The sequence below is a fragment of the Lactuca virosa genome, chromosome 9 (assembly GCF_052849685.1).
Source record: "Lactuca virosa cultivar CGN04683 chromosome 9, Lactuca_virosa_CGN04683_v6, whole genome shotgun sequence".
Lineage (NCBI taxonomy): Eukaryota > Viridiplantae > Streptophyta > Magnoliopsida > Asterales > Asteraceae > Lactuca > Lactuca virosa.
The window spans coordinates 294,419,560-294,428,048 of NC_136434.1; the positions used below are offsets into that span (position 1 = coordinate 294,419,560).

The 8,489-nt window shown below is 32.7% G+C and overlaps 1 long non-coding RNA gene across 1 annotated transcript; it reads left to right on the forward strand.

Moving 5' to 3' along the window:
* The first annotated feature begins 1,290 nt into the window (after nt 1–1,290).
* Nucleotides 1,291–2,520, forward strand: LOC145135607 (uncharacterized). The gene is made up of 2 exons (XR_013719925.1): nt 1,291–1,575; nt 2,159–2,520. It is a non-coding gene; the product is annotated as an uncharacterized LOC145135607 (long non-coding RNA).
* Nucleotides 2,521–8,489: the final 5,969 nt, after the last annotated feature.

Sequence of the window (8,489 nt, forward strand, 5' to 3'; positions counted from 1 at the left end):
AAGAACTTGGATCTAAACAAAATGAACACACGTAATGATCTCAAAACCGAACCGAAAAAGACCAGATCAGACCACATCAAGACCGGCTCGAAAAAAGATCAGACATAGGAAAACATTTCACGACCGGTCTGAAAAGGACCATACCGTTTTATGATCAGACCATTTTGCGATCAAATCGAGACCGATCCAACACCACTAATGTGTAGGTCTAAATAATATAATGTTGGCTTAATGGATTAAGAAACCATTTACAATTTTTAGTTTTATCAAATTGATTAACAAAAAAACAATAATTAAAAATACATACATAAAAGATTCTCTAGGTTCGGTTTTTCAAATCTAAAAGAAACAAGAAAATGGTTTGGTAGCCAACACATGAGTACGGGTCATACATGTTTCTGATTCGTATATTTTGAGCACCTCCATTATGTATGTTGCAATTCCGTTAATTATTATATTGCATGGGTATCATGATATTGCATATAAACTGTTCACATAATCCCCCACGCAAACTGTAATCACTGAAACGAAAATATTCACCGAAATAAAACTAATAGCGCCGAGAGATTAGACTGCATAGATTACATGTGTAAGGTAAACAAGTGTAGAAACTAATTTCTGAAAAACTATTTGTACCCGTCGCTTGACGCGGGTAAATGGCTAGTATATATATATATATATATATATATATATATATATATATATATATATATATATATATATATATATATATATATATATATATATATATTCTAGGTTATATGATCTCCTAGACTTCGCTGCATGCCCGGGAAAGTGCCCTAGGAAAAGGTAAATTTTTATCTTAATATTTTATTATTTTATATGGAGTATACAGACGGCGAGAAATAACAAGGTTTTTTTTTTCAAATATCTCCTCCCCTACTACGATGGCCGACAATGTTATCTAATTATCCTGAACATGGTGTAAATCTACAGGTGGGGTTGAGGTCACAAATTGGGTGCAATGGTGTTTCAATCCCTTATCTATTACATAGTTTCTTGTATTTGTAAATATTGTACCTTGTTTGCCCCCGCTTTAGTTTTTTTGCTAAGCAGGGTGCCTTTTATTTATATATTTCGTTGTTTTAAAAAAAAGATTGATTTTAATGACAAATGATTGTTGCCAATAGTAATGACTTGTAAGGTATACTCTCATTCAGCCTCCAGCTCCAGCCCAGGCCCAACACTATCTTATATATGTGGACCAACTGTGAATGAATGTATATAATAATTGAAGTTTTGATAAAGTTCAAGGGACCATTTAAGTAATTTTCCAACTGCCTTTTTGTTTTTGCATAAGACCCGCCAACTAAACGAACCGTCTTCGTCAATCTAAGCCTACATACACTCTCTGTTACCCTACCAGGTCATCATCAAAGGTGCTCCTTGAAAGGATTCTTGGCACATATCAACTTGTTAATTTGATCACCCATATTATGATCATTAGTTTTTTGTTCTATCTATTTTGATCGTATTGTATTTCTGTTTTTTCGTTCAATTAACCTAGGGTTCCTTAATCTACTTTTGCATTCCTCCCGCATCTTGTTCTAACATGTAAGATTTCTTATTTCCTATAATGTTATTTGAATCTTTTTGTTAGTATATGCGTACCATATTTATCTATAGTTTCGTTTAATGATAAGTATTGGATTTGTATCCAAGTTTCGTATCGTATCAATCATTTAATTAGCAATACATGAAACTGATAACATCATTGTCTAAAAAATATGCAAAAGAACTGGAAATTCTGATGAGAGTTTTCTTCGCAAACTTTCAAATCAAACATTACATTTATCACTTCTAAAGTAGGATTAATTAATCCATATTCGGACCAACTCTCTCATCAATATCTGTGTTATTGCTATGTCAGATCTGGTGAGCAGTTTATATTGTTATCTAAGCAACTGAGATTGTGCTTGTAGGAATCATGATGATTTAGGGTTAGCCTCATTGCGTTATCTTACAAGTTTTGGAGTTAATCTGCATAATATTTGTAGATGATGATGTAACAAAATATTTGTTTCGATGTATATTGTTCAAGATACATCAAGTCATTTAATCTAATCACAAATTGATTAGCTTTTCTTGAGTTATTTGTGATAAAATCTTGATGTTGTTGTAAACTGTATGTGTGCAGATATTGTTGGTTATATCAAAAGAAATCAAAAATGGCTGGAGCTCCACCTGGGACTGCAAAAATGATCATCAAGGAAAGAGGTATTGGCATGGTGTTGGGTTACATTTGTGGTGTTGCATGGAAATACACGTATCATAAGGACCTGACCAGAAGGACCAAATCCTTCTACCACATGCTCGATAAAGGTGAGATCTTAGTGGTCGTTTCAGAAGACTAATTATTATTCTATCCGCATAGCATTCTAAATGGTGACTTCTAATAAGCAATATTTTTGTTGGTTTGAATCGTTTACCTTTGTGGACACTTTTCCTGAATTGAAAATTGTAAATAAAAGCACAACCTTGTATTGGTTGCTTACATGAGATGAGTTCTGGTGAGATCTGATCATCTACTTTGGTTCTTTTTCTTGTGATTTTTTCAAAGTAAAAGGGATAAAACATTATAATAAACAAATAAATGAAAAAGAAGACATAATACGGAAAGTCATAATGTACTTAAGTAGAACACTGTAATAAACAAATTAATGAAAGTAAGTAGGTATTTCTTGCTTTTAAGTTTTAACTCATTTTAACAGCAAAACGATTTGATTTGCTACTTGAAAATTTAAAGACTTTTGATGTTCAACAAGCTTTTGTTTAATCTAGTAAGCTTTATATGATTGTATTTTCTTTGTTTAATACAGAAAGTATTGAAGAAAGTAGAACACTATGATAAACAACCAACTACAATACATAGCTATTTCTTGCGTTTCACTCATATTTTTCAAGAAAAAACGATTCGATTTGCTAGTTGTAAATTTAAAGACTTTTGATGTTTAACAAATTGTTGTTCTATATATGATTGTATTTTCTTTATGTTATACAGAAAGTCATGATGATAGTAGAAAAATATAATAACCAACCAATCAAAGTAGGTAGCTATTTCTTGCGTTTCACTCATTTTTTCAAGAAAAAACTATTCCATTCACTAGTTGTTTATCTAAAGACTTTTGATGTTTAACAAGCTGTTGTTTAATGTCGTAAGCTATATATGAGTGTATTTTCTTTATTTAACACAGAAAGTCATGATGAAAGTAGAACACAATAGTAAACAACCAATAGAAGTACGTAGCTATTTCTTGCATCCAACTCATTTTTAAGAAAAAACAATTCCATGGGCTAATAGTAAATTTAAAAGCTTTGGAAGTTTAACATGCTGTTATTTAACTTTGCAAGTGTTATATAAGTGTTTTCTTTATATTAATACGGAAAAGAAGACTTAATCCGGAAAGCCAGAATAATAATACTTTCTCTCCAAGTCCTACAATTTTACAAATTTGCCATTGTAATTCCTTATCAAGAAAGCAGTTAATAGGAAAGAGAGAAACAAGGCCCAAATCAAATTCACTTGTAATGATGGACTCGGACTCGGACTCTATGAACCAAGTCCACAATGGAGCCAGCCATTAACTTTATTAAAAGTAAAAGAAACTAATTTTAATTGTATGAATGCGGCAACAAGCGATTCATTGTAATAAAATATTTTCTTATTTTGCTAATGTAAAGGTAAAGCATAATTATATTTTTGATTTTTCTTAGGAGTGATCATAAGTATTATGAGAAGTTGACTCTGAAGTCAATCTTGAAAATATTGCTCTGAAAGTTAAAAAACACAAATACGTGAGTAAATTACAAAAATATTGTATACGCTATAAACATAGCTACACTACTTAATAATAGAGTTTGACTAATTTTTTGCATCTATGGTGGTGCAACTAACCCCTCCTGTAGAAGAAAAAGAAAAGTTTCACATATAGTATGTGTTGCAAAAGACACCTTTTTTCATACTTAGTGACACAACAGTAGAAAAAACGAAAAATACAAAAATTTGTACACTACGTCCGAAGAAACAGGGGTTGTCGATGCCACTATAGCTCCATAGTGGAACCGCCCCTATTTAAGTAAGAAATTTAAGGGGTGTTAATTACACTTAGGGAACTGAACTCTTTTTTTGAATGACAAATAAATTAATTAAAGACTTGCTAAAGGCTAAAAAAAGATTCTAAACAAGAGGGCTCCAAAAGCCAATTATACTAGTCGATAACCATTGACATCTATTTGAAATCCATACAGACGAAAGAAGCTTGACATCATCAAGAAGAGATGTGCTTCAAAGTTTTTTAGTGAACCATCATGATAAAACAAAACATAGTTTGCACCTAATACAACGAAACATTGTTTACAAAAATGACTAAGATTTCACCGGGACTACCATCCTCGAAAACGACGAATATCGGATAAAGAAGTACAATTGATGTTCCACCAAACATTGATTCAAAGTGATCTAGTGAAGGAACAATACATGAAAACATGCTTGATTGCTTGTTGATTTCAGCATATACATTGTTGGTGATTTAAGTGTTATGAAGTCATTTAGTATGATCGAGATTGACTTGAGATAAGCAGAGTTCAACTTTAGCTATAATGCGAGCATGGAGGTGCGGAGTGCACGTTCGGATAAACTAAAATGACTTCCGGAACATGGGGTCCAGGGTAGCACATCTGGTTGGGTCCAAAGAGCAGAGCCCCCTGGTGGCAATCTTGCCAAAACCCGAAACAAGATGCATATAGGATACATATATATGTTTGTTAAATTCTCCCGCTAAAACCCAATTGTTGTGTTTATTGGGACAAACACAACGTCCCACAAAAAATAACCGAATTTAACTATCTAGTGTCTTTATAAGTATAAAATTTGGTTATTGCAAATATAATTTTATTCTGTTATCTTTATAAGGAAAAGTTTATGTCCCAATAGATATCATTTTCTTCTCTTATCTTTATAAGGAAAAGTTTACGTCTCAATGAAACATAAAAGACAAAGCAAGTATTTTGTGTTTGAATCATAGATTTTGCTTGATATCTAGATTGCATTTTTCTTGATTATCCTAAATTGGTTCTATGGTACGCTAGATAATATGGTTAAAATAAAATATTTTATACGTGATCATTGAATTTATACAAATTATCGATTGATATTCTGACCCATAATCTAACGTAATGTAACACCCGTTTCCCAGAATGGTTCAGTGGATGACATAGAGGAATCAAATGCATGATTTTTTGGAGGAAAAACCATATGCCACAGTGTGGCGCATGGAGTGCCACGATGTGGCATGCTTCTGAAAAATGTGCATTATCTTGAGTGCCACTCCGTGACAAGGGTATGGCTACAACGTGACATCTGTTGTAGCCCAAGCCCATGAACTTTTAGGGTTTCTCCCATAATTAAGCACCTTAATTTAAAGTTACGGAATCCTTTTCAACCTCCAACCTTCATTTCGAAAATCTTAGCCCCCTTTGAGTGTTCTTGGCCATTTGAAGACTCATTTCTCATAATTTGGTGTGGAGCTTGAAGACCAAGTTTCTTGCAAAGTGTTTTGGTGAAGATCTGAAGTGTGGATCTAACAAAGGAACTTTATTTCTGGACCATTGTGAGTAAAAAGCTTCCATCTTGACCTTTAATTTGCTAGATCTTGTAGTGTAATCATTTATGTCCCTTTTGGTCATTGTGAGCTTGTGCTTTGGAGTTGAGTGAACTCCAACACCTCTTGACCTTATTATATCACCTCATAATCTTGTTGAACTGGGAAAGTTTACATCTTGATCTTGTTCTTGAAGCCATGCATGTTTTGGAAAGGTTTCATGCTATTATGGACTAAGGATCTGGGATCTTGTCTTGTGGTGAGATCCTAATGGATAAAATTGGAAACTTTATCCATTAAGTCATTGTAAAGAGTAGATCAGAAGTTTTGAGCATTGATCTTATTGGATTACGTTCTTAATGAAGTTTTGGAGAAAACTCCCAGTTCCCATGACGTGGCCAAGGAGGGCTCACGACGCGGCGAGGCCTAATTTCGTTACTATTTTGTCTGTACATGCCCACGACGTGGACAGAGGTCTCCACGTCGTGGTGACAGTTGACTTGGTTGACCGTTGAATTTTGTTGATCGTTGACCTTTAACTTTTGAACAGTTTGACTTGGAGTCAAACTTGGAGGATTTGGGTTGTTGATTGAGGATTCATCTCTTTGGTGATTAGTCGGTTCATGGGATTGAGCAGTGCAAGGAGTTATAATGTTGCAGTGTTTTTCCGGTTCTTCCGACCAGGTGAGTTTCTTACTATACGACATACTCCATTGTATATCCTCTGCATGGTAGGACAGGTGTACTGTTAGAGTACAAGTATGTTAGTTATCTAGGATAAGTTCATGTTATGGTTTGTAGTTTAGAGCACTTGGTGTATGGGTATGCTAGAGTGGTACAATCTCGCTTGTGGATCGTATGATACTACTAGGGTTATGTTGGTAGGGTAACTGGGGAAGGCCAATCACCAGGATAATGTGTGAATGACCAGCAAATGACTTAATTGATAACTAGTCAATGACATGGTAACTACGGAAGGCTAGTTGTCAAGGATACGTAATATGCTAGTATTATATTATGTGTTTATGTTACATTATTATGTGGTACAATTTGGTAGCTTCAAGAACACTTCATTAACTCGAGTAGGCCTAGGATTGTGCCTTCATGACCATGATGAAAACCAATCTCGGAATCACTAATTATGGTTAGATTTGGAAAAAAATTATAGGGAACCTTATATAAAAAGAATATTGTTGGACAAAACTTCCTTCCTGAAATTTAATCCTCCTCATATAGCCAATGTAAATAGTAATGTATTTTTACAAGTTAGAACCTCATATATGATAATAAAAAAGTACCAGTTAAAAAAATATTTAAAGACCTAGTGAATGTAAATAGAATCTAACAAGGAAGACTCCAGAATTCTAAAAAAAGCGACATAAATACTAAAAAGTAAGGGCATCAATAATGCATTTGAACTCTATGAATTTTAATGGATTCTTACACCATTATTCTACCTTTCATAAAACTCTTATCATTTTTTTTATTACAATGCATTTAACTCTACCAAACTTCAATGAATATTTATTATAAGATTAAAAATGTTTCCTTAATTTCTCATTGAAGAGTTTAATAGTCATTGGACTTCCTATCCATTGAATGCCAACATGACATCCAAATATTGTTAGGTTTAATCCATTGAACGACAACTAGGTATTCCACCTCATTCAACTCTTTTCATTAAATTATGGTTGGTAGATGCTCTAAATTTCAAGCTAATTCCCAAGTACAACTAGCTCGAGAGTTTCAAGTTATCTCCAATCTCCCACCTAGAACAAACATGCTTATAGATGCAACCTGATATACATGTCAACCTATAATATTAGGCTCTACAAGCACATTAAGATATATAGGGGCTCGACTCCGTATATCGTAAGAACTAGAATTTATAAGAAAACCTTATTTAAATAATCATAATAACATTCATAATTAAAAGCATTACAAAGACTTTGTAAGTAAGCATCAGAATATATGAACATTGTATATAAATAAAATACATAAATATACATGTATTGTAGAGAAAGGAAGGTTCACTTAGTGGGGACATGAACCATAATCAACTTAAGACTCTCATAAAGTTGATGAGATATACATGTGTAAGTGATAGTCGAGAAAGGATGGTTCACTTAATGGGGACATGAACCGCTAATAAGGTCACATGCCCATCAATCATATGTTACCTCATACATGGGTAATCAACTCAATAATCTTAAAATAAGCATATATATATATATATATATATATATATATATATATATATATATATATATATATATATATATTAATTAGAATGCCAATGCAATCAATTTAGTCTTGATAATCTCATCCTAAAATTTCATAACAGAAATCTTAACAACCTGATACCTCATATGAATTTGTACATGATCGTGATATTTCAAAGACCATATTTGAAATTTTTTAAAATGTGTATATATTGATGTGATGATTAAAACATCGTTTCACCATGAATGCGAAATAAAAACTTATATGATCTACAAACATAGCAAAAAATGCACACATGTATAGAACACAATATTAAATTATGACATTAAGGTAAAATAAGCTTTAAAATGGTATATACATGATTGTTCTTGTAACTCAACAATAGAATTAATTTTTTTTTAATCCCCAAAAGTTCAATCACACTTGCTGAAGAAAAGGATAACACAAATCTCTAACAGTTAAAAGGAATTAGAAGATAAATGCCCACTAAGGGATTACACGACTTTATGGCTCTTCATTCATGACTACACAAATTAAACTAATAGATGTATTTACAAAACATACTAGTTTATAACCCATGCGAACCACAGTTATAAAACTAGTTCAACTTTCATAGTAACAACTTAAAATCATTAATCAATTATT